Genomic DNA, 25,703 nt, shown 5'->3' with positions numbered 1-25,703 from the left:
GTATATGTGTATATGTATATATGTATATGTATATATATATATATATATATATATATATAATATATATCAGGGGCATTTCTTCAAATGTCTCCTCAAAAAAACTAGATAAGAAAATAATCGATATTGCAAAAATAAAACAACGCAAGTATTACAGAATTTGAAAATCAAATGTGTAGAAGTCTCTGGTTTTTATAAAGTAGCAGGGTCCAACAGCGACACCTGCAGGTACAGTTTTTATGAAGTAGCAGTGTCGATTGATTAAATGTATTATTAAATTAAATTTATTAAGTAATTCAAATTAATTTGGAAAAGTCACGTGAGAGGAGCCAATGGCCCCGTGATTGGATATGACGGGTTATAATTGGATATGATTGGTTTGTGTCTTAAATCCCGCCTCTTGTTTTCAGGCACTGGAATCGGCATGAATGAAGACATGGCGTTAACGGGAAGGCTAATTAAAAAGTAAGTAAACAACTCAGCCACTTAGAATTTATTTATTTATTTATTTATTTATTTATTTATTTATTTATTTATTTATTTATTTATTTATTTATTTATTTATTTATTTATTTTTTACATCAAAATCAAACTTGAAATGGCCTGAAATCATCATGACAGGAATTTTAGTGATAAATCAGGGTGCATCTTTGTTTCTGTGATCAGTGTGTACAAGCTTAATGACCGCTTAAAAATTGACTATTAAAAAGAAAAGCTGAACGTTAGTAACAAATAATATATATTGTTTAAATTGTTACAGCCTTTAGTTATTTTGGAATAAATGTAAAAATGCGTTTAAAAAAAAACTTGATGAAATGTATACTTTGTGTGTGTATATGTGTATACATATGTTTATTTTTATTATGGCACTGATTTACATTAACAAAAAGAGTCAACTGAATGAGAATATGACAAAAAAAATTGGATAAATAGTCAATCCGTTTTAGCGTTAGCGTGTGTTTATTATGGCCCAGCTTTGAGTAGCACATGTTTTTGTAAGTCTGCTGGAGGGCTTGTTTTCTGTGGTAGCGAGTGATGACTTTTTTTGTGCAGTTTTCCAGATCCATTTCTTTAAGATGAGGGTGAAATTAAATTAGGAAGATATAGTGACAGTCCCTAAAGATCACATGGGAGTGTTTTTTATTCTAGCGCTACTTTTGTTACTGTACTGAAATTCAGAACAACAAATTTCTATTCATCAGAATATTAAATATGATTGCGTTTGTTTAGAATCAGATTTTTTGTAATACTTGCAGGCTGTTAGAGAAACACTTTGAAGTTTACTTTGAAATTCCAAAGGTCAAATACTCAAACTCACTAGAGAGACAAAGATTACATGGAACTAGAGGAAACATTAGGTAAAGAGAGAGAAAAAGGGAAACGTCCTACAAAAGAGGCACAGGGAGGTAGCCGGGGAACTTTGCGGGATTTGCTGGACTGCAGAAATTCCAGTGGAGTGTCTCGGTGGACCGGGTTCTGGGGGGGCTGCTGTGTCCAGAGGGGATGGGTGTCAGGCAGGTGCGCGTGTCAGTGAGTAATGGCACTATCAGCTCGCCGTTGTGATCCATCATGCACGGCGGCTGCGGCCGGCGTAGGAATCACAAGCACAGCAACATATCATTACACAAGGTTATCACTGCCCCATTACAAGCCCTGATCAATCTACTCTACCACTGGGCCCGCTGCTCTCTTGTTTTCTTCCCTTCTCTCGTTTTCTAAAATTATGTAAGGAGTTTAATACTTGCCTAGCCTTTGCCACTACCCTTACTACATAACAAACATTTTGCCAGCTGTTGTCTGGCTTTTACAGGCTTAAGTTTTACTCTGGGGTGGCCTCGATTTTGGTGGGATGCAGAGATGCACTATATTGCCAAAAGTTTTGGGGTGTCTGGCTTTACATGCACATGAACTTTAATGACATCCCATTCGTAATCTGTAGGGTTAATGGATTTGGCCCACCCTTTGCAGCCAAAACAGCTTCAACTCTTCTAGGCTTTCCACAAGGTTTAGGAGTGTGTTTATGGGAATTTTTGACCATTCTTGTAGAAGTGCATTTGTGAGTTCAGGCACTGATGTTGGACGAGAAGGCCTGGCTTGCAGTCTCCGTTCTAATTCATCCCAAAGGTGTTCTATTGGGGTAGGACTCTGTCAGGGTTTTTCCTGCATAGACAATTACAAGGTCAAATTTCCTGTCGAATTTCGTGCCGCCTCCGTCTCAGACTCAGACAGGCAGTCACTTGCTTAGATTCGGCCTGTTGCTTTGTCCTGTCGTGATAATTAAATAATCATAACTGTATAATCAGTCTGAATTACTGAATATTGAATTGTTTATCTGTATTTTATAAGAGCATAAAGTAATTTGTACCTTTTTAATTAATATTTAATTAACATTTAGATTTTATAAAAAAGTAGTCCAAAGATATTTTTTCAAGAATTTGTAATTTTTGTAACTATCCACTCACCTAGTTTAATATATTTTTGTCATATCTTATTTTTATTCATTGTTTTCTCTATAATGAAGTCGTGTGTACTTTGCGAAATCTGTTTTGTGTTTAACAAATAAGAGTGACCATTATTTCCACAAACAGATGTAAAGATATTCTATACTGATGCAGAAATATATGAATTATACATTTATAACTCTTTTATTTTGCCAGTTTGTTGTGAATGTTTCAGCTATTTACTAAATTGAATAAATACTTAAATATTTATGTTCGCTGTAATTTTACACTGCAAAATTATAACTCTTTATAAAAAATAAAATAATTATTATTTAATGATCAAAGCACACAAAAAATGTATGAAAGGAACAGGAAGGGGCCCACAAAGCATGACCTTTTTAAAAATGTCTTTGTATGCAGAAGCATTAAGAGTTCCTTTCACTGGAACTATGGGGCCAAACCAAACCCCTGAAAAACAACCCCACACCACAATCCCCCCTCCACCAAACTTTACACTTGGCACAGCGCAGTCAGGCAAGTACCGCTCTCCTGGAAACCACCAAACCCAGATTTGTCCATTGGATTGCCAGACAGAGAAGCGTGATTTGTCACTCCAGAGCACACGTCTCCACTGCTCTAGAGTCCAGTAGCAGTGTGCTTTACACCACTGCATCCGCACTTGGTGATGTAAGGATGCAGCTGCTTGGCCATGGAAACCCATTCAGTGAAGCTCTTTACACACTGTTCTTGAGCTACTCTGAAGGCCACACAAAGTTTGGAGGTCTCTAGTTTTTGACTTTGCAGAAAGTTGGCGACTTCTGCGACCTGTGCGCCTCAGCATGCGCTGACCCCACCTTGTGATTTTACGAGGCCTGCCACTTAGTGGCTAAGTTTCTGTTGTTCCCAATTACTACTACTAACAGCTGACCATGGAATATTTAGTAGTGGGGAAATTTCAAGAATGGACTTATTGCACAGGTGGCAACTTATCACGGCACCACACTTGAACTCACTGAGATCCTGAGAGCTACCCATTCATTCACAAATTATTGTTGAAGCAGTCTTTATGCCTAAGTGCTTGATTTTATACACCTGTGGCCATGGAAGTGATTGGAACACCTGAATTTAATGACTTTGAGGGGTGTCCCAATACTTTTGACAGTATTTCATTTCCATCATATTTCATCATATACAGTTAAAGAGTAAGAAAATCTAGGTTATAGGTTGAGCTGCGATATTTCTCTATATAACAATGCAGATACATGTATGTACAATGACAAGCCTGTTAGAGAGCGTCATGTTTACTGAAAGTGACGGAATGGTTGTGGGAAAGGATGTGTGGAAAGCCCTTATATGGAGATGGGTTGGTCGTGTTTTATGCTTATTACCAACCTAGGCCATGCGGTCACTCATTTAGAATACTCCAAATTCATTAACATTAGAACAAGGTTAAGAACAAATTCATGTGAGTCTGCACATGAATTAGACAGGACATTTTTTATGAGAAGTTCTGTGGGTACAAATACAAAATTTGCATTCATGCAATCATTAGTGAATGAGATTATTGTATTTATTCATAGACTACTTAAGAAAATGTCTGCATAATTTACTCGAATTATGCATAGTGTGCTCAGAGTGAATTTTTGATGACTGCTTATAGTTGTTGACTGGTGAGTTAATATTTGCTTTGAATAGCTCTCTTTGTCCTTTGGGCTGAATTAAGGAATTAAGGGCTGAAAAATGGAATTTGATTCATATCAGTTTCAAAGAAAATCTCTGACTTCTCATGCAAAAAAAAAAAAAAACATAAACCCATAAACAATTATTTATTTTGAATATTTTAAATAAGAAGTAACGCATGGCTTCATCAGATTCTGCCTCTCCATATGTAGTGAGTGCACTTTACAACAAAAGGCAAAAAGTAATTATCTAAAGGGGGTATTTATAATTAGCCAAACAATAAAAGTTTATTAATGAACATTAAAATGCAAAATAGTGAAAAGAGATCCTATCAATCAAAGATGACTCCCTTTTTTAGTTTTAATTAGATATTGCAGTTAATGGCACGAGGGGGGAGTTTTGAGCAACTTAATTGCAGTGGTTTAATGGACCAACATCTTTTAAAAGTTGAGGATTCAAAAAAAAAGTGTATTTTATTTCTGCTGCTACTAATAAAATGTCAAAGGACAAATCTCCCAGGCTTTGAAACCAGTGAGGCTTGAGGTTCATTTTCTTGTTGCTTTATTTATTGTAAACAGCTAGCCTAAATGATATTGTTTAATCACTTGGATGCAAAGTTGTTTTTAATGTCTTAAAACAGAGCAGATAAGCCATAAGGCAAATGCAAGCATAAATAAATGCTTTCAAATTAAATTAACTTAGCCAAAATATATCTAAAAAATAATAACTGTGTGAATATTTTTTTCTTCTTCTACTTTTCATTCCTATTTGAAACTCCGCCTTACTTGATTTGGGCTTTAAATATTGCAAACAGTACATCAGCTCTGGTGAAACGCTGAATTGGACCTAGGGAGCTATTTCAGAAGCAGGGCAAATTCAAATCAGAGCGCTCTACTTTCCATAGCTGGGCGGTAATTAGGACATGATTTAAACTCTCTTTAGTTCTTACTTGAGCAGTCAAAAGGTGCTCTGACTAATATCCATTTAAGTAAATATGAAATAACTTGGTATGTGATTGCTTATCAAGCATTCATACTTTTATAAATGTATATATGTACATATATACCTCAATATTAAAATGTTGTGGTTTATAATAGTTACAAAACAACAACAAAAATGTTACAATAAATAATAATAATTATATATAATAGTTTTATATAGTGTTTAATTTATTGAAATTAAATTATTATTTATATAGTGTTTAATTTATAAGTTTTTAATTTATTTTTTATTGTAACATTTTTGTTGTTGTTTTGTAATTATAAACCACAACATTTTAATATTGAGGTTATATAGCCATGGTCATGACACATTATATTTCATGAGTTCACATATTTCTTGAAAGTGATAAATCTAAACAGTTTTGGCTTACAGTCCATGATGGAGAGAGTTAAGAATGAGACTAGACTCTGTGTTTGCCTACTAATTCGTTAGTTAATTAATTAATTAATTAATACAGGAGAATTAGCATATGACACAAATATTTAATTTAATGGTAAAGTTATAGCAATGCGAGGCTTTAAGAACTGGTATTTTCTTGTGTTGTCTCCTTCCAAACATTTATTTGCAAATTCACAAAATGTATTTTAGCTGAACAAAAGTACTGTTTTACAAAAAGTGAAAAATGCACCCTTCATTAGTTTTATGTATTCAGGATGATCATTTATTATCTTAAGAAAAAAAAATGTTAATTCAGATGTTACTGCATGAAGCACAATTTACTGTGGCTTGAACATTTTTTTGTGTAAAATATTTATTTAAAAAGAATGCTGAGACTTATGCACTTGAATGCAATTTATTCTATTACACTTATGCCATTATTATTCCATAGAAATGTAACAATATGTCATATAACATAGTTATGCTATGATATAATTTGTTTCTTGCCGATGAAGGGCACAAGTCTATTTCAAAACCATAAAAAAATATGTCCTATAATCGCACACAGACTCCCTGATGAGTTCAGGTATGAAGAGAGTCTAAAACACACTCTTCTGCATTTCTCTCTGTCCTGATTTAGTCTCTCATTTGGGCTCCCCTTCAGCCAGCCCCATTCATCTGTCAAAATCGCACCTTTTTGCAGTCTGCGTCTCCTTTTGTCCCAGCTCAGTCTAACACTGCAGGAAAAAAGTAACAAACACACAGCAATGGAACAAGCAGAGCACCGGCATGTTCAATCTATTTTTGCCTGTTCTTCCAGCCAGAGCCACAGGCCGCTGCACGTAGCTGCCACAATGTAGACTTCATGTGACATCCGACTCCAGCACACATTCGCTGACTTTCAGCTGCCCTTGTGTGGAGTATAGAGCCAGTTTCAGTTTGGACTGTTGTTGAAGAGAGAGAAAAAAGGGGTTGAAAGAAATACAAGCATCAATCTAATAAGAGTGGTTCATTTTATCCAAAATCATCTGTAATGTAATGTAGTGAACTGATATTCAGGAAATCAGATGTTGTTTGGTTTGGCCATTCAGATTAGAACTCTGGAAAATAAAATTAAAGCTAAGGAGCAAAGAAGAAAAAAAGTTATATAACAGAAAAGCCATCAAGAGAAACATACTCTTTTTCTGTGGCTACCTTTTGACAAGTGGAAACTTTAAAATATAGCAAAGTGCAAAGAGCAGAGAGAGAGAGAAAACGAGAAAAAAATGGAGTGAGACGTCAAATTGAATCTACACAAACAGAAACAGAACACAGCAGATATCTGGCCTAAAGCCATGTAACTTGTAGCTGGAGCGTCTGTGTCACTGCTGTGTCCTTGAAGGCTTCAGGTAAAGATGAAGCGCTGGGAGTTGTAGCAACCAGAACGATCACAATGTTTTAATGAACAGTCCTTTACACTGTCACTCAAACGGCAGTCTCAAAAGAACACGCGCCACTATCTCAAATGCCCGCAAATACCATAATCTCATATCACGCACGCTATCAGACACAAAGTCAGAGCGTCACATTCTTATATAAATTGCTGATCTGTAGCTTCAGCTTGGTGTATTTAATCGTTGTAGTGCGTCTGCAGTAATTAATAGGATCTGAAGGTCTTTTGTTGTTTTTCTTCTTCAGCAAATGACCGGTGAAAGAGAGTCCTCAAGATTGCCTTATGTTTTAGAGTTTTTGTAGCCTATTTGATAAACTTTAGGGCATAAATAATTTGAAATATTTTACTACAATGCATTGCATTGCATTTAACATAAACATAATGTTATCAAAATTATGCCATTGTATGATTTTGTGTGTTTTAGATTCAGTTTTAGATGTGAAGATTTGTTCCTCTTATTGTTGAGATAATCATGGAAAGCTGAGACTGAAAGCAGAATGTTCTGTCAAATAAACCGGATGGACGTTATAGAAAGAAATAGTAGAAATTAGGACAAAAATATTGCTTGAGAAATTCACTATTTATTCATTTCTTAAAACACTTTCAAACTTTCTACTGGTAAGTCTGAAAAAGGTGAAGAATATGAAATGTAAATAAGTTAAAATGCTAAATTTGGTGTTGCTTCATTTAGAAACTTTCTGCCAGCAGAATTCATTAGATTCTATTTATTACAGCATTTAGCAGAATATATCAAATGTTTAATTTTATTCACAAGCCTTACATCAGTGTGGCACATTTCCCCTTAAGCTGATCTGCAAGGTGTGCTTTGTATTTATAGAGTAAATTGATCAGCTTGTTGCCTCACTTGACTGAAAAACAAGTCCAATAATTCAATAGGCAACATAATTAATTATATATTTAATACTTGTGCTGTCCTCTGAACGTGACACAAACTCAATGCTATTTTTAGCATATTCTACAAAAATGGATTTAACCCTTAAAGACCTAGAACATTTTTGGGGCGCCTGGCTTATCTCTACTTCTTCTCTTTGTTTTTCTCATCCAATCTAGCAGTTAGCATCAAGTGCCATATATCATTTTAAACAGGAGAACATGAAGTTTTCCATCTAACTATTTGAACAATTTTACATTAGTTTAGTCTGAGAGTAGATTAAATAAATAGAAGTTTAAGGAAAACAGCAGCAAAAATGTGGTGTTTTTACTGTGAACTTAAACAGAACTTCATGAAGTTTGGATTTTTTTCCTCTAAAAAGTTAGATAAATAAGGAAGTTGTCAAAGTTGAGACTGCCAATATTGCAGTTATCTGTTTAGTTAAGAAACCAGTGTAGCCTGACAAGCCAGACCCACATCAATGTGTTGGGTCTGGGAAGACGCCATTGGCAGGGCTTAATCCGAGGGGCGGGATAAATGGTTTTCTTTCAAATTCCCTCTGCACGCAATTGGATAGAGCTACAACCAACCAGAACGCCATCAGTGGTGAGACTACAATTACAAGCGTGTTGTGACTGGGTCCAATGCATTTTCCCACCAGCGGAGCTAGTTGATAGATTAAAATGTTGCCGTATCCAGTCGGCAAAACTCCGAACACATCTTCCTTTTTTAAGAATGACTTCAGTGCTGTTCTTTGTTTGGAACTAGCAGGAAATTCACACGGAACCGTCGCAACTCTGCCATCATTATGCTCAACTCTACACGATGTGATTGGCCTGACTAGAGTTTGGTTTTTCATGCTCGGAAGCCAATGGAGAGATGATAGATGATCCTGGCTGCAAATTACATTTGCTGCCGCTAGGGTGCGTCTCTAGATTTATAGGCTACAACCAGTGTTTTTCTTTTGTTGTTTTGACACTGCAAAAGTAGCATTTTTAACTGTTTATTTGTCTATAATGTATTTATTGTAAGCCTTTAAATATAGCTCAGCTTATTCATTAGAAAAAAAAAATCTACATGCAAATAAATTTTTGTAATAAATTACTATACTATTATTATTATTATTATTATTATTATTATTATTATTATTATTATTATTATTATTATTTATTTATTTAGTTCTTATAAATTACAGTTTTAGACCTGTGGAGCACTTTTAGCGGGTAACAGATCCAGGTCAGTGGTACGTCCTGCCAGAAAGTCTCATATAGCTCCCTTGGAAGCTATAGAAGGAAGGCAGGAAGGAGCCATAAATTAATCATTCCTTACCTCAGTGATTGACTACTTTATACGCGATGGGATGCAAAGACAAATTTCTTTGCAATAGAAAGGAGAATAGAGTGGTACCCAAGGAAAACATTTCCATTAAAACGTGTAAACTCATGCCACTGGCAGGGAAAGCCTTAGGGATCCTGAGAAAATTTCACATGCTTTATGAGAGCATATAAACCTGCAGACATTGTCATGTTAGCGGTTGGGCAGTGTGAGTGCAGCTTTGGTTTCTAGTGTAATGCGTATTCCCAATGAACATGAGGCTACATTTCCCCCCCTAACTAAACTGTGGTTTTTCAGTTCTTTTTCATGAGAATAAAGCTGTGGATTCTACAATGTTACCCGAGACCTACCTGTCCACTTTGCTCTGTTCAACCTTGCCTTTATCTTATTTGAACACTCAGTTTTACAAACAGTTTAAGCTATCATCTCCTCCCACCGTGGAGGAAACCTTGGACAGCGCTTACGGGCAAGATTCTACCTGTAGAGACTTTAGCGTAGATGTAAAAAAGGAGACAACAGGCCCCAAAACGCTGAAAATGGAGGCATTTGTGACTGCGTGAACTCATGAAATGTGACACAGGGACTCTGCGGCCATGATTTTCTCCATCCGATTTGTGTTGTGCGAGTTCATGTGACATTTAGAAAAAGAGAACATCTCTGGCTTGTCTCTTCACATTGTGTCTGAGCGGGGCCAGCTGCCAGACTGAGGAGGAGCGCGGGGATGAAGGCATGCGCTTTGCCTGTGACATCCTGTCCACTCCTGTCATCTCCCGCCGGACAGCACCTCGGCCGTGCCACCCTGTTTCCCCGGGCTAGTGCGATCCACCAAGCTGCTGGCCTGCTTTAGCCCTTAAGCTCTTCGCCTTGCTCACCCTGCCCAACACCCCCATGTTATCAGGCTGGCAGGAGCCGTCCCTCCCTTTCCGACTTCATTCAGCATCGGGTAGACACCATATGAGTGGACTCTGGGGTCAAGCCTACTTACACCCTTATTAATACTCTTTCAGAGAGGATATGCATCATCCTGACTTCTTGTGCGGTGTGGCACCAGGCATTCATGCGGTTCTGCATTATCTAATCACTAACAAAAATGTTTTAGAGCCTCTTTGTAATCCTCCCTCTTGGTTTACCACAAAACATTCATGTTAAAACCTCTTGGGCAGTTGTTAACATGAGCACACCCTTATTGAATGTTCAACAAGTGCATGCTGCAGTTTAACACACACACACACACACGTTTGTATTTTGTGACAAAAGGGGACATTCCATAGGTGTAATGGTTTTTATACTGTACAAACCGTATTTTCTATCCCCGTACACTGCCCCTACCCCTAAACCTACCCATCACAGGAAACATTCTGCATTTTTACTTTCTAAATTTTTAAAAAAATTTTGCATTCAGCATTTTGAAAAGTGAGGACATGGCCAATGTCTTCATATTTCACCCTTTCCTTGTAATACCCATGTCATACCCATGTCATTATACACATTTGTGTCCTCATATGTCAAAAAACATGCACACACACACACACACACACACACACACACACACACACACACACACACACACACACATTTACAGTAAAATGTTCTGTAAAAAATATTGTAAAAGTAAAAAGTAGAGTAAAAAGTTCTCGCTCCCAGGGCTGGGAGAACTGGCGTCATTTTGTTCTCCCAGCCCTGGTTCGGGAGTTCTCGCTGCTTGTTCTCGACACATCGCCTGAGCAGAAGTTTTTTCTTGCGGGTGTCCGATAACTATTGTGTGATTGGTCAGACATCTAAAGTGGGTGCGGTTAATGTGGAGAAACGCAGATGATCAGCACCTGCTTTTCTCGTGAAGTATGAATGTACTGGCAAGAACGAACTTTGTTCTGGTTCTTGCCACCTTGAGAAAACAAACAAATGTCTTTGTTCTTGCAGAGTATGTTCCAAACTTAACTGTGGTGACAATTTGACACATGTAGCTTAAAATCAGTAGTTTCAATCATTTCTTTTTGGTATTGAATGCTAGATTATTTATGGTAAATATTTTTTATTAATATTTGTCATGACAGTACACTTTTTGAGTCTGAGTTACAGCAATGAAAAACACATTTTGTGAGAACATGGAAGCCAAAGGTTGCACCAAAACATTGCTATTGAATACCTCCGAAAACGCATTTGTATTTTTTTCCGTTATGTAGCCAGTTGTTTTCCTGTACTCAAAAATGAGTGAAACTGGTTTTAATCTATGGACATTTTAATTGATGATATTCTTCGACTGATCATCAGGCTCCCGTTGTCGTTTGTGTTGACTCTATTAAGACATGTTGTACCTGCTCTGCTGGCATGGGCTGTCTGAACACAGAGTGCTTACTCAAACACACTGAGGAGCCTGGGGAGATGGAGAGAGACAGGAGCCGCCGAACCACAGACATGCCAAAGCACTCGGCGCGTGCCAAATCAGTTACATGTCTCCTACTTATCTCTCTCCTCAAATCTGTCTCTCCATCTCTCCTCCGAGATGCTCAATGCCAACCATGCTGCCAGTGCCAGAGTGCTGATGCCAAGTAGAAATGACACCAGCTCTCCCCACGGATTGACTTAATTAGACCGGCCTCGTCCCCCACGGTCCTCGTGGCAGCAGGGACAAAGGAAGTTTCTGTCATTTGGATGTGTGTGTGTGTGTTTGACTATCTCCAGCAGATGCTCCAAAGCATCCCAACTCTTTCATTGAGCTCCAGTATCATTAAAGTGTCATTGAGAAGTGACATCGCTTAATTTTAGCTGCTCCCAGAGTGTTTTTGCATCAGGAACAGCCTCAAACGCCGGGACTTGAGGGGTATTTTTACATTCTTTCATCAAACAAAGCAGTCGCATGGGGAAACTGGGGACAACATTAAGATCAAACCTTTATCCATTTTGATGCCAATCATAGGTATTTAATCTTCTCCAGAAGATGTAATGAGGAAGTTTAGTGTCATGTGACCATTCACTCTGTTTAGGGCCCGTACTCTTTTATTGCATTGACCTTCACCTACTGGAACTCCTCGGATCTTGTCTGACAGTCCTTGGGATATGTGATCTCACCAGACATGTCAGGAACAGCTAAAGTTCTCCTAAAAATTCCTGTGTCAGATTCATTTTGTGCAGCGCTCGTATAGGGCTCTGGGCATAGGCCTGTATAAAAAGCACAGTTCACATTTGTATCACAAATGGATTTATAGGGATTACAGCACAGATTATAAACTTCTGTACTGGAACAACACAATCAATTTTAGTTTGCAATAAATTTTTTATTTTTTTATTTTTTTATTTTTATGAGCAGGATGCAGATTAGACTTCAGCGGATGACTTGGCATGTGCTACTATTGCGAAATGATGTCATAGAAATGACAAAATGTGATTGGCACGCAGTCGCTATGAGACTGTCACCCTTCAGGAGTGTGAGAGCACTCTAATTGGGGTGTGACATAGACATCTGCATTATCCAACTGTGCGATGACTTCCCCCAGAGCGGCGTTGTGTTTGGTGAGAGTTTGGAGATTGACCAGTGGGACAGCTTCCTCATTTTTAATTGCTCTCAACAAGTGAAGCAAAAGGACTAATTAAAAGATCGTTTGACACACTGGAATTGGCAGCTATTGCACACAATATACTTGTGTTTCACATGTAGTGTGATTTTAATAACAAGCACAGCGGGCTGTCACGATTGACTGATATCTGGTTGGAGTTAGCCTATTGCTTTTACTAAAATGCTTTATATTTACCCTTCTAATGTTTGGGGTCAGTACGATTTTTATTTGGTTTTTAAGAAATGAAAACTACTGTTTTCTAGCCTAGAAATCTAGACGCACCCTAGCTGCAGCAAATCTAATCTGCTGCGAGTGTCGTCTAGCAACTCTCAATACACATCTGAGGTGTTAACGCCAAACTCTGGTCGGGCCAATCACATCGTATATAGAGTCGGTGGGCGGGGCTTAACATAATGATGGCCGAGTTGCACTTGCGTGCTACTAGTAAACACAGAAACTTAAGTCATTCTTAAGAAGGGAAGATGTGTTCAGAGTTTTGCTGACCGCATACGGCGAAAGTTTAATCTTTCAACAAGCTCTGCTTCACCTTCGTTGCTCTGGTTGGTTGTAGCGCTATCAAATTGCGTGCACGCCGTACAGAGGGAGTTTGAAAGACAACCGTTTATCCCGCCCCTCTTATTGAGCTGTCAATGGTGAGTTTCAATTAGGGCTGGACAATAATTCAATATCAATATATATCGCGATATAATTTTTTTCAATAACGGTGATATGATTTTTTAACACATTTTCGATATTTCGATAAATACATTACAGCATTCCTCACTGACTGACGTTCAGGGCGCAGCCGTCAGAAAGAGCAGAACATGATTGGCTACTTGTGCGATGACGTACACCACAGAAACACAGTCAGTGCTCAGCAGTAGTAGGCTGATAGATCCATTGATAGAATTGAATGATGTCACATGAGATGTCTTGCAATTTCTAACATGCTATTTATCATCACATGAAGATATAATGTTTCTACTATTTGTATAGGATTTTCTTTTTTTATATAGAGAATTTGTTGCAGAATTTTAATGTCATCATGTATGAAATATAATTATTCTGCAATATTATATATTATAGTTAATATTATATTATTGTTGGAATAAGAAACATTAAGGTTCTTCACATATGAGAGAGAGAGAGAGAGAGAGAGAGAGAGAGAGAGAGAGAGAGAGAGAGAGAGAGAGAGAGAGAGAGAGAGAGAGAGAGAGAGAGAGAGAGAGAGAGAGAGAGAGAGAGAGAGAGAGAGAGAGAGAGAGAGAGAGATTCAGGAATGCTATTTTGTTTCTCTCAAATTTCTCATTAAAAATTTCTCAGTTGTGATGTGTCAAAGTCATTTTGCTGGTAATAAGTTTGTGAGGGTCAGGGTTTTTTTTATTTTTTATTTTTGCGTGGGATTTAATTAATGAGCCAAAGACTTCTCCATTGTGATCTGAGCAAATGAATAATAAATCAAAAGGGGAGATTTGTCAGGGAAGGAACATCTGTTTCTTACAAGCGTTACAACATGACTGGCGCTGGCCTGCGCCGTGGCCGCGTGGAGACGGTAGGAGTCCTGTGCTCTGGAGCCTCTTCATTTGCTGCTCCACTGAAGGTGAACAAGGAGCTTTCTAATGGGCCTGTGATGTTAATAAAAAAAAGAACGAAAAAAAAGAATGACTGCCGCTCTCCTCCAATTTCACCAGAACCCCTTTTTCGCTTTTGGGTGTCACTGTCCTTAGTCTATGGTTTGTTAGGCAGGGCGCCCATACCGCTGTGTCAGTGCTTTACTGGATGATTAATGCAAGCGAAAGCAATCATAAGGCACGGACAATATGATCTCCTTTTCAGCTGAGTTGAACGGCGTACCCACTGTGTACATAAAGCCAAGCATCCAGGCATACAAGACTGGAGAGGAGGGGTCTCGTGCAGTAAGTCATCACGTCATTAACCGATGCAATTTCTCGTCTGGCGTCGTCTCAGAGGTGCTGTGTTTGAATCATTAGAGAGTGTCTGAATCTTATCATTAGAGGTTATTCTCAATTTCTCTCAAACCTGCACTTTACTTTCATCTCCTGCTGAGGGGGAATAAAACGGGTCACTAAAACGAAACATTAAAAATGTGCTTTCATATTACACCAGGCCAAACAGACCCATATGCCACCCGCGGATAATACACTGCGTGAGGTGTCGTGCTCTGGTTATTACTGAGAAAAGTACAGCCAAGACGGTTATAGTCTGGATTCGTAGGAAACGTATGCTTGCGATGTGCAAGGGCAAAACTCTGTCTCACCTAGATGCGAGGATAAAATGAGATTTCTCTACAACTAAATGCGCCACATAACACTTATGTACTTTAGCGGGGAGCCACGGCGGCAGATTGGATGGAAATTCCTCGTAATCTTTCCTTCACACAAATATGCCACCCACAGACGTGCACAGCGTCCTCTCGGCCCCCACAAGAGATGTGTCTAGAGCCAAATAAATCAGCATTTAGCCTGGGATGTACTCCTTTCCTGGAGCGCACGGTTTTACGGCAAGGCCACGGAAGCTAATGTCCCCCAGCTCCCTTTGAAAAAAGCCTCCCCGTAGCCATTCATCAGCTTTCCAAGGGAGCGGGCATTGGTTCCACTCTCTGGTTTAATTGTTAATGCTAATTGCTATTTATTGGCTCAGATGCAAATGATAGGCCAGCCAAAGTGAAATTTTATGATGAGTGAACTCCCCCTTTCGCACAAATTGAAAAAGTGAAACAAGAAGAAGATGAAATGAGGCGAGGAGGGTCTTAATGGCGGCTTTTTAATGGGGAAGGCAAAATTAAGACTGATTTACGCGGCCGGATCCCCTGTTTTCCCTCATCAGCCCATTTGGCAAGAAAAATGGAAAAGTAATTGTTCGGCTTTTTTGATGCAAGACCTCAAAGCGTTATTTATTGACTGAAATTAATTGATGTTTATCCTATATTCACACGGAACATGCTCCATCAGCGTTGTGAAGTTCAGCACCTCATTTCGCCACCTGCAATTTGCTCTGGAGGAGGCTGGAGGCACTTTGAGTTCTCCTGAAGCATGCCCTAATTTCCTAGCTGAAGTGGCTTGATACTGACCGTAAAGACGTACAGCGTATTATGCCTTTCCAGAGTCCTGCCTCAGCTTAATACTTTATTTTTGGATTTGGTTCTTCGTCTATACACAGACACATTTGGCCTTGTGGATTTTTAGAAAATAAACTCTCGTAAAACACTTTTCACACTCAGTCAAGTTGAATTTTTCTTAGTGAAGTGAATATATCACAAGAGAATTCGAAACTCTTTAACGTTTCAACCACAAAATTATATTCAGGGCTCCGGATATTTGTCACATTTGGGATATTTTTACCTTTTATGAAGGGCATTCACCCCCTAATCTTATTAAATTTAGGCTATGCTTCAACTTTAATTTTAGATTTTTAAATTTGTTCAATAAAATAAACTGGAATAAGACACAATAGTGCTGTTACCAGTCAAATTAAATAATTTACACTGAAAAATGACCACGGCATTAAATAATATTATGAGATTGTTTTAAATGTTTTTGGAATATACAAATAATAAAGTTTGGATAGAATGTTTAAACATGAACCTAAACTGCCAGTAGGTGGCACAGGCGACCGTCTTAATGAGTGAGTCATTGAGTTGATTTGTTGAAATGGCTGAATCATTCAAGAATGAGGCAGTTGTTTATGAACAGGTCATTGAATCTTTGACTCAACCGACTCATTCAAAACGCTGAATCATTCAGGAACACACTATTGCTGTGAAACGCGTTATAGTTCTGCTGTGATCTTTGTTTGGACCTATTTTCGTTGTTGAAATTAAATAAAAAAACTAGAAAAAACAATACAATATGTCAATATTGTATCTAAAATGTAAGTAAGTTAATATGAATTAATTGTTTATGGAACTATCATATAAAATCAGTGTCACATTTTTAATCGTTATAGTATTCAGGAAAACAGCACTCTTGCTCGTTAGATGTTGTTTAACATATATTATTGTCGTTTCATATTTTGTTGTAAATATAAAAACTCTTTTACCGCAGTATGTTACTGAGTTTCTATTTGTGAGCGGCACTCGTTTTCATTTCTCCTCATGAGGCTGTGCGAGCCTCAACAGCGCAATTTTGTTACCATCAGTTGATTATACTACATTATTATCCACTATTGATCGCCACTTAGGCTACACTAAATGCAGAGGCGGACAGTATTGAAGTACTTTTACTTTCCAAGTATTTTTGTTTTTGGAGTATATGTACTTTATCAGTGTTCTTCTTTGGAAAACCTTTACTTCACAACATTACAAAACATAATATTGTACTTTTTACTGCAATACATTTCCTATCGAATATCATTTAATACTTAATTACAATAAAAATGTAGTACTGTATACTTTTACTCAAAAGTAATTAAAGTTTTACATGATAAAGTTTTAAAAGTAAAAAGATTACTACATTTTTAATGTAATTAAGTATTAAAGGTAAGAAAACAACAACTTTTATTTATGAAATGTAGTGCAGTAAAACGTATGACATTATATATATATTATGCTTTGGAATGTAGTGAAGTAAAAGTTTTCCAAAGAAAAACACTGACAAAGTAAACTTAAAAATTGACTTGAGTAGAAAGTAAAAATACTCCACTACTGTCCGCCTCTGACTAAATGAATGTAGAATCATTCTTGCATTTTGGTGATTTCCTAGATATTTTTTGTTATTGGCGTTTGACTACTTGTCCTCATCTTCTTGTCCTGTCAGGCAAGTAAAATTCTTCTTCACTTGTTCCTTCAAAAAATCCACTGATATTTAATTCCATTCTTTTGTCTTAGAAACATTTAATAGGCAGCATTTTATGTATGCTAAATTCACATAAGTAATATTTCCTACACATTCTTTATATAATGTGACTAAATGTAATTTTTGTGGAAATTACATTTTTTTCCAACTGTCTTGAATTTTTGTAATTTTTCTCGCTAATCACAGTGATTTAAACGTTCAATTCCCTTTGCCATACGTGAGGACGTGACACCCCTCCTGGCTCTTGTCTCCAGGGAAGCCCACTCTTGGATGTGAGCACAGATGCCCAATGGTTCAAGCATGCAAACACAATGAAGCAATGAAAATGCAAACTCGCACAAGTAAAAAGTCATTTTTGTTAAAGGCAAGCCACAGTGACCTTCCATATTCTAGCTCTCACCCTCACAACCCCGTCAGCCGTTACCTCTGTCTGTTTACCATATCTTTCCCTATCTCACCTTTCTGAAAGATTAAAATCTCTGCAGTGCTGCCAGGTGGACGCCTTGCCAATTAAAATTCAATCCAATCGCGTGGCGCCTATAAAGGCCTCTGATTTGAGGAGAGAGAGTGTTTTCCCCACCATGTGATCTGGGGAGGTTAATGCAGTTAGAGTTATTTCACAGTCCATTAAGGAGCTTATGTTGACCTTGTGACCTCTGAGCCAACAACACCGAATCCATTATCATCACAATGGAATAGCTGCCGGTCCAGTTGACATGACAATGGGCTCAGGAAATCCCACGTTAGCACTTAGCAACGGTGAAAAGGCAGACACCTTTTTTCCCCCCTTCCTCGCTTCTCTCTTTCTCTGCTTTCGGGTTTAGCTATTAATATAGCCAAACTGTAATTTGTATCATTATCATTCAAAAGGCACAGAGAAGGACAATAAAGTGTCCATGCAAAGTGATGAAAAGCGCTGACGTTCAGGGTTTCTGCAGCATTTGATTCCATTAGATGGAAAGCAAACGCTGGTAACGGTTGTACGTGACTGAGTGTGTGAATGTGACAGGATGGGAGCTTTGGTGGAGAAATCTAGCGGCAGATGAAGTTATCATGTTCAGGGGGGAAGTTGGTGACATGAACTTCCCCGCTGTGATCTTGTTATGTTTGACGACAGCTCGGGGAGATGAAAAAGAATTGATTGAGGTCCACGCAGAGTCGAGTGCACTTTTAGCAAAGTCTAATTGAGATATAAAAAGATTATCAAAGAAAAAAAGACATGTTGTCACTTCACAGATGTCAATTCCAGCTTATTTAGGAACTACAAGAAACCTAGAAACAAAGAAATAAACGAATTGTCTAAATTTGTAGAGTATATATATATATATATATATATATATATATATATATATATATATATATATATATATATATATATATATATATATATATATATATATATATATATATATATATATATATATATGTATATATGTATGTATGTATGTGTATGTATGTATAATATATATATATATATATATATGTATGTATGTATGTATGTATGTATGTATATATTATATATATATATAGAGTATACATACATATACATACATATATATGTATATATATGTATGTATATGTATGTATACTCTACATATGTGTATGTATATATGTAAATACAAACTTTTTGGAGGCAATTACTTGCAATGAATCAGTTGCACAGTATATGAAAATATATAATAGTGCATCATGTTTAATGTTTACCTGTATAGAACGAATGTGCATAATGTCTTAAAGCTTTTTTAGTCAATCTAAATCTCTGGCTAAATGACTATTGCATAAGAGGCCATGTCGGTAAAGGAGGGTGAATGTGACCAAGTAATTTAAGTTCATTAGAATACCACCTATTATGACATCGTGGTCATGCATTTCTTTCTTTCCTTAGAGCTAAGCCAGTCATCATGACCTTCACCTTTATCTGCCATCCACACCTTTGTACACCTATTGATTGGCAGCTGGTTTAATGTTATAGACGTTGCTAACAAGACAGGGGAAGCAGTTCATATGTATTTCAGCACAACGGGGGGAAGCTAGCCTGTGCAGCCTCATGCGGCGTATGGCCCGGTGCGAACAGCGTCAGCACAAATGAGTCCAGTATTAGAACCTACCATATTTAACCTGAAAAAGGGGAAAAAAGAAAAAGACATTAACAAACTTCGACTGACCCTGACCAGCCTTTCTAACTGCAAACCTGCCCCCTTCTCAATCCCCAGAGCCCTGGCTGCCCCCTCAAACCCCAGCAGAACTGCTACATCCTCTCTCCCCTTCACCTCCTCCTTGGCAGTCTGCACTTCCACCAAAACGGCACGAGATGTTTGGGGTGGGAGTAAGAACGGCACGACAGTGAAATTGATATCCCTCCCCGTCCTCTTCCCAGGCAATATGTTGCCTTTCTGGGACTTATCATTGTGATTGATGGGAGGGGCGAGCAGCAGGAGGGACCCCTGCTTTAATCAAACGCACCACCCTCAACAAATTGGACAGTGGTGGACTAACAAGTCAGATACCCCTCTCCCTCAACTCCGGCTCCTAAACCCCCTTCTCCTCTTCCCCTCCCTAAAAGTTCTCCTTGGAAAAACTCCTTTGGCAGACAGGATGGTGCGGAGGCTGAGTACAAAAGATGAAAGGGAGAAAGCATGAGTAAGCTATAGAACAAGACAAGAGATGGCAGCAAGAGAACAGAGTATTACCGTAAGACTCGACTACACAGGAGACGTTTGTCCTGAAAACTTAATATCTTAAAAGGACAGTTCAGCCAAAAATGAACAGTCTGTTGTCATTTACTCTTCACCATATTGTTCCAACATATTTTTTATTTAATTTTTTTCTGCCTCTGTGGAACACAAATAGAGAAGTTTAGCATAGTTTCTTACTATTCCTTTTTTTTATACAATGGAAATTAATGGAAAAATTATTTTGTTATGAATACAGCAGACATGCATTACTTTCTACAATAAACAAGCTAACTAAAATGTGATCTTGAAAATATGAATCATTCTGTATTTGTACGCAATTAAAAAAAGTAAATATATATTGTACTTTTGTGTACATAGATTTAATGTATAAAATTAACTGAAATACACTTGATGTTGGTATTCCCAGCAAGGTTATATTTGCTCCGTTGTTATTGTCAAGTTTAGTAAACTTAAAGATTTTAGATTTACTCATTATATTACATTTTTTAAAAATATTTTTAATTAAGTGTATACCATTGGATGATAATTAAGGGGTCATAAAGCTCTAAACCAAATTTTCTGAGATTTTAACTGAGTTATGTGTGTTGGACATTATGTGTGTAGAAGTCAATGCTACCGTCTGTCAGTTTTAATTGTAGGAGAAAACTAGTTAATTTTATACTTCATGCACTATTTTCAACTTCCGGGTTTACATTTGTCTCAGGAGGTGGCGTTTTCTTGTATAATAGTACATCGATGACTCATCTGTGTTATTCATGAGACTCCATGTCCTTATCCACTCTCTGCAAACCGTGGACACACACACCCAGAGCAGTGGGCAGCCATTTTTTCTGTGGTTTGATTCGGGGTTAGGTGCCTTGCTCAAGGGCACCTCAGTCATTTCCTGCCGGTATTGAGAATCGAACTTGCAACCTTCGGGTTACTACTCTGACTCTCTAACCATTAGGCCGCAACTGCTGAGAGGTGCTGCTACGTCACATAAGTTCTCTTCTAGATCCTGAGTCTTTAAAACAAACACGATTCACCCACACTGTAAGAGTGTGTACCGGTCTTTACAACCCTTTAAACAATTAAACGGCTTATAAAACATAGCAAAATAACCTCAGATCAAATCTCATCAAAGATGCAACAGCGTGTTCATATATATTTTCAATGTATTTGTGCAATTTACAGTGAGCTTACAAAACCATGATGTGTTGCGTGTCATGTTATTTTGCAATGTTGAGTTGTGGGAAGCTTTGATGCTTTAATGAGAGCGAAATAAAACTGCTCAACATGCCTTCTTTTGTAGGATTTTTCAAAACTGTGGTGAGAACTGACTACTGCTGAAACGGGGATTTATGACCCTTTCCTAAAGATGAAAGATAAAAAGGAAATTTTGAAAAGGAAAAGGAACTTGTATAGACTACTTTTATGGTGCTTGACATCAACTGGTACTTGTTCAACTGTAAACTGGTTGAACTAAGGTTGAATGTACATTTCCCTACCCAAAGACTTGCAAATTTGATAAGCATTGTTCAAGAACAAATACGACTTAACATTTATTAATATTGTCCACTTTTGATACTTTACTCTAAGAAAGTTGCTCATCCATTTAGCCTAAATAATGTAAAACGTAGCAGTAACAGTGTGACACTGTATCGGTTTGATGTATTTGCAAAATGTACAAAATGTGATAAATCATTTGTCATTTTTCATTTCGCTACAGTAATGCCGTTCGGGGGAGAAATGCAGAGCCTCAGTCCTCTGATGCAATGATTACAGAAACATCCATAATATTAATGATGTTACTACAGCTGACACAGGGCTCCGCTTTTAAATTTGATTGTAAAGCAGGTCCAGGGAGGGATTTTCTTATTTAAGTTCTCTCATTAATATTTTAGTAATATTGAAAATGCTTGAGAAATATTCACTTAGCTCATTCCCCTCGGGCATTTGATTTACTGCTGTACAACACAGTGGTTGCATTAGAATATTCATGTGTCTCTGTTCAGCTGTTGCATTATTGGCTTTTGATTGTGTTGCTCTTTGAAAGCTCCATTCAGCTCTTCTCAATGCCGCTGCCACGTGCATCCAGCCAGACAAGGTAACAAAGACCCGGGTATTTTGCAATTCTCTCATTTGTCCTTCAAACGGCTCTCCATATTGACTTTGTCACAATCCCTTTTTTCTCGCTGTTATTTTCAAATTGTTGCTCAAACGGAGCACAATTGCAAAGCAGACAGTTTTTCAATGCCTGCTCCATTCCGATTGATTACCAATAGCCTGACGCAGAATTCAGTATCATTGTGTTCTCCTCTTTGGACCTGAACTGACAGCTCTCCCTTTTGATTTAAATATCCCACAGTTTTCTCTATTAGATTAACATAACAAACAGTGAAATCAATTAGATACAATACCCAGCAGGCTTTGTTCTTGTGTGCGATATCATCTTTTGGATGTGACAATGCTTTTCCCTTCTCATCTATGTGCTAGAAATCATTTAAAGATGTTTTAGAAAAGGCTTTCTTCTGACATTTAGAACATTTTGAAATTGTATATGTTAATAGTACGTGTACCAATGTTTGAATGTTTTCTCTAATTTGGCCATTTTTTGTATTGACAAATGTTAAATATTTTCAGCAAAATACAATAATTATGTACGATACAAAAAAAAAGTGTTTGAATTAACACTGCATGATCGTTGTTGCCCCTTTGGGACTTCTGTGGTGCGAGTCTGCCGTAAGAATGTGATGTGGATTTATACGCCCATAAGAATTTGGTTTAAGTAACAACTATTCTGCTGGCTTAGCAAAGGTTACTTTAACCGCTCAGGGACTCTGTATCCATCCCCTGTAGCGAAACCCAGGCCCGGAGGCCACTTCACTGGTGGGTATATGGCAACATTTTTGTTTTCTCCTTCCCTGTCCGTTTTCTCCTTGGTGGCCATTTCCTGCAGTAAATAAATTAGAAGGGGGAGTGAGCGTCATAGGAGAGTTTGGCGGCGACCACCCCAGATGCCTGCAGATGAGACGAGCTGCAGGTGACACAGAGGGTCTTCAAACACCAACGCAGGCCCCTCCGCACCTAACACTCTGACAGTATCTGAGGGAGCACAGGCGCCACTAGATTGATGGGTACCTCCGACTTGGCCGTTTCTGTGGAGAATGGCCGAGCTCCTTTGCCTAATGATGCCCCATCCATCCTGGGGGTGAGAGCTGCAGAGGACCAGGGAGGATGGGTAACCTGCCTCTGATCACTCTTTATTTGGCAGTCAGCTCTCTGTTCACAGGGAACCCTCCACAGTGCACATTAATATTATATATAGATACCCTTGTCAAGGATTTACATTCAGTGATCCGAAATCCAGCAGACAGGGAAATAAAGGGGGTGAGGGGGAGGCGCTGATTGATTGTGTAGGACGTTGGAGACCAGAGGAAAGAAAAAAAAGAGGGAAAACACAGGCTTAAATTTATCATGATGCCCCTAACAAAATGCAAGCATGTTCTCTTTGTTACTGTACAATACAGTTGGACCATCTTTTTTGTGGACAAACTGTACTCGTAAAGGGTAATACAATTGTATTTGTTTGAACTTTTATTCAACTTTTAAACTTTTATTCTGAAAATCTGGTGGTTTTGAAAGATATTTTTATTTACATTTTAATAAAATGTAACAAAATATATATATATTTATTTTATCTTGTTTCTTGGAATCTTGACTATAAAAACTAGACTATAAAAAATATTTATCAAAGAAAGTGTTATTTACATGGTTACCAGCTTTGGTGGCAAAAAGCCACTTGATGCTTTGCATTACTGTCTAAGCTTCAGGGATATTATTAGAAGAGTGCCAAAACAATCCCCGTTGTCCTCAAATGGCCCATTTTATGAGACTGCAGAACAGCAGGAGACATCTATGGTCATGGAATGATTGTTTATTATTATTAATATTATTATAACAATCACACTACAAACTTTTACTGGTTGAAACCCTTTTTACATCCTGATGGCAATCAATCATAGAAGTGGTCTAAATATCAAAACCTGTACATGCGTCTTCCTATGAAAAACAAATGCAATGATATGATGTCCTACCTGCCTGTCAACATGTATTCCCATACCTCTGTGCACCCTGGCCAGGCAAACATCCAATGTCATCAGATTCGGCGCCTTACGTAAGGCTATGTGGATTGGTAAATAGACACACCAAGCCCCACAAACAAACAGCAGCCGCTTTTACAGTTCCTCCTGAACCAAAACAATGAGCTTATGCTGCGTTTATGCCATAACTACCATAATTAAAAGATGGCAACCGTGACGTTCTGCCTAGAGCTGTTCACGTCCTTAGACTCGCATTTATGTGTTTCACTGTCAACTTAATTAATCTGCAGCAGTCAGGTGCTACAAGTAAGAGCTCTGTAAGTTGTGTACGTTCATTATTATTATAATGTTATGTGCTTTGAGACATGAGGTAATTTAATGCCGTCTTGTGATGCTTTGCAGACTCTGCTGTATGAGTTCATGTGTTTTGAAGAAGGCATGGCTTTGGAGAGTAATCTTTTATATTAGGTGTCGTTAATTACAATGTACTGAAATTTAAATTATTAATTTGATACAATGCACTTATTGTGTACATGCATGTTTTCACATCGTACTTATATTTAAAAAATACCTGCATGTAATAACATCTGTAATTAATTTCTATAATTACACTGTAGAGCCTTCTCTTACAACTTAAAAGGATTAGTTTATTTTAAAATGAACATTAGTCCACGATTTACTCACCCTCAAGCAATCCTAGGTGTATATGACAGTCTTCTTTCTGATGAACACAAGCAGAGTTAAATTAAACGGATGACTAGGATGGCATAAGCATTTTGAACTGCGAGAGGCGTTATACTTTCTGCGCAAGTTGAATACGGAAGATATTTTACTTTATAGTTTTAAATATAGTTATATTTCTTACAAAAAATAGATTTGCTTCAGAAGGCCTTTATTAACCACCCCGTGGCTGTATGGATTACTTTTATAATGGATGGGTGCACTTTTTTGAGCTTTAAACTTTCCTGTTCACTGCCATTATAAAGTGTGGAAGCGTTAGGATATTTATTAATATCTGACTATATTTCCCCACTGTTGTGTTATCTTGAAGACTGAGAAGAACTGAAGAACTGTCATACAATCAATAGGCTAGAGACATAATGAAGAAATAAGTCGTTGGATTTCCTTCTGTGAATTAATCACACATATCGTTAGCTCACTCAAGCTACCAGCAATTTTCCTTCACTGCATTTCTGACCAGTTGGTTTACATTTATGTTTTTTGGAAATCCTGATGTGAATGGTAGTCTGTGAGGAACACTAGTCACACGTCAGAGATCATGCTCTCTGAATTCTAGAGCTAAACCTCAGCTAATCGCACTGCCACGCTGCATTAAAAATGTCTCCTATAAACTATATGATTATGGCAATAATTAGGTGTGCTAGAGCAACATATAGATC

General features: G+C 37.7%; 1 long non-coding RNA gene across 1 annotated transcript in view; it reads left to right on the top strand.

Annotated features, from left to right (window-relative positions):
• The window catches only part of LOC137090585 (uncharacterized), a 38,516-nt gene extending 18,014 nt beyond the window's left edge, over positions 1–20,502 (top strand). The window contains exons 3-4 of the long non-coding RNA XR_010907907.1: positions 408–462; positions 19,739–20,502. This is a non-coding gene — a long non-coding RNA (uncharacterized lncRNA). The remainder of the gene's footprint in view (positions 1–407; positions 463–19,738) is intronic.
• Positions 20,503–25,703: the final 5,201 nt, after the last annotated feature.

The sequence above is a fragment of the Pseudorasbora parva genome, chromosome 10, assembly GCF_024679245.1.
Source record: "Pseudorasbora parva isolate DD20220531a chromosome 10, ASM2467924v1, whole genome shotgun sequence".
In the NCBI taxonomy this organism is placed as follows: domain Eukaryota; kingdom Metazoa; phylum Chordata; class Actinopteri; order Cypriniformes; family Gobionidae; genus Pseudorasbora; species Pseudorasbora parva.
Note: the sequence above shows the minus strand (reverse complement) of the source record. Positions and strands in the feature narration are given on the sequence as shown.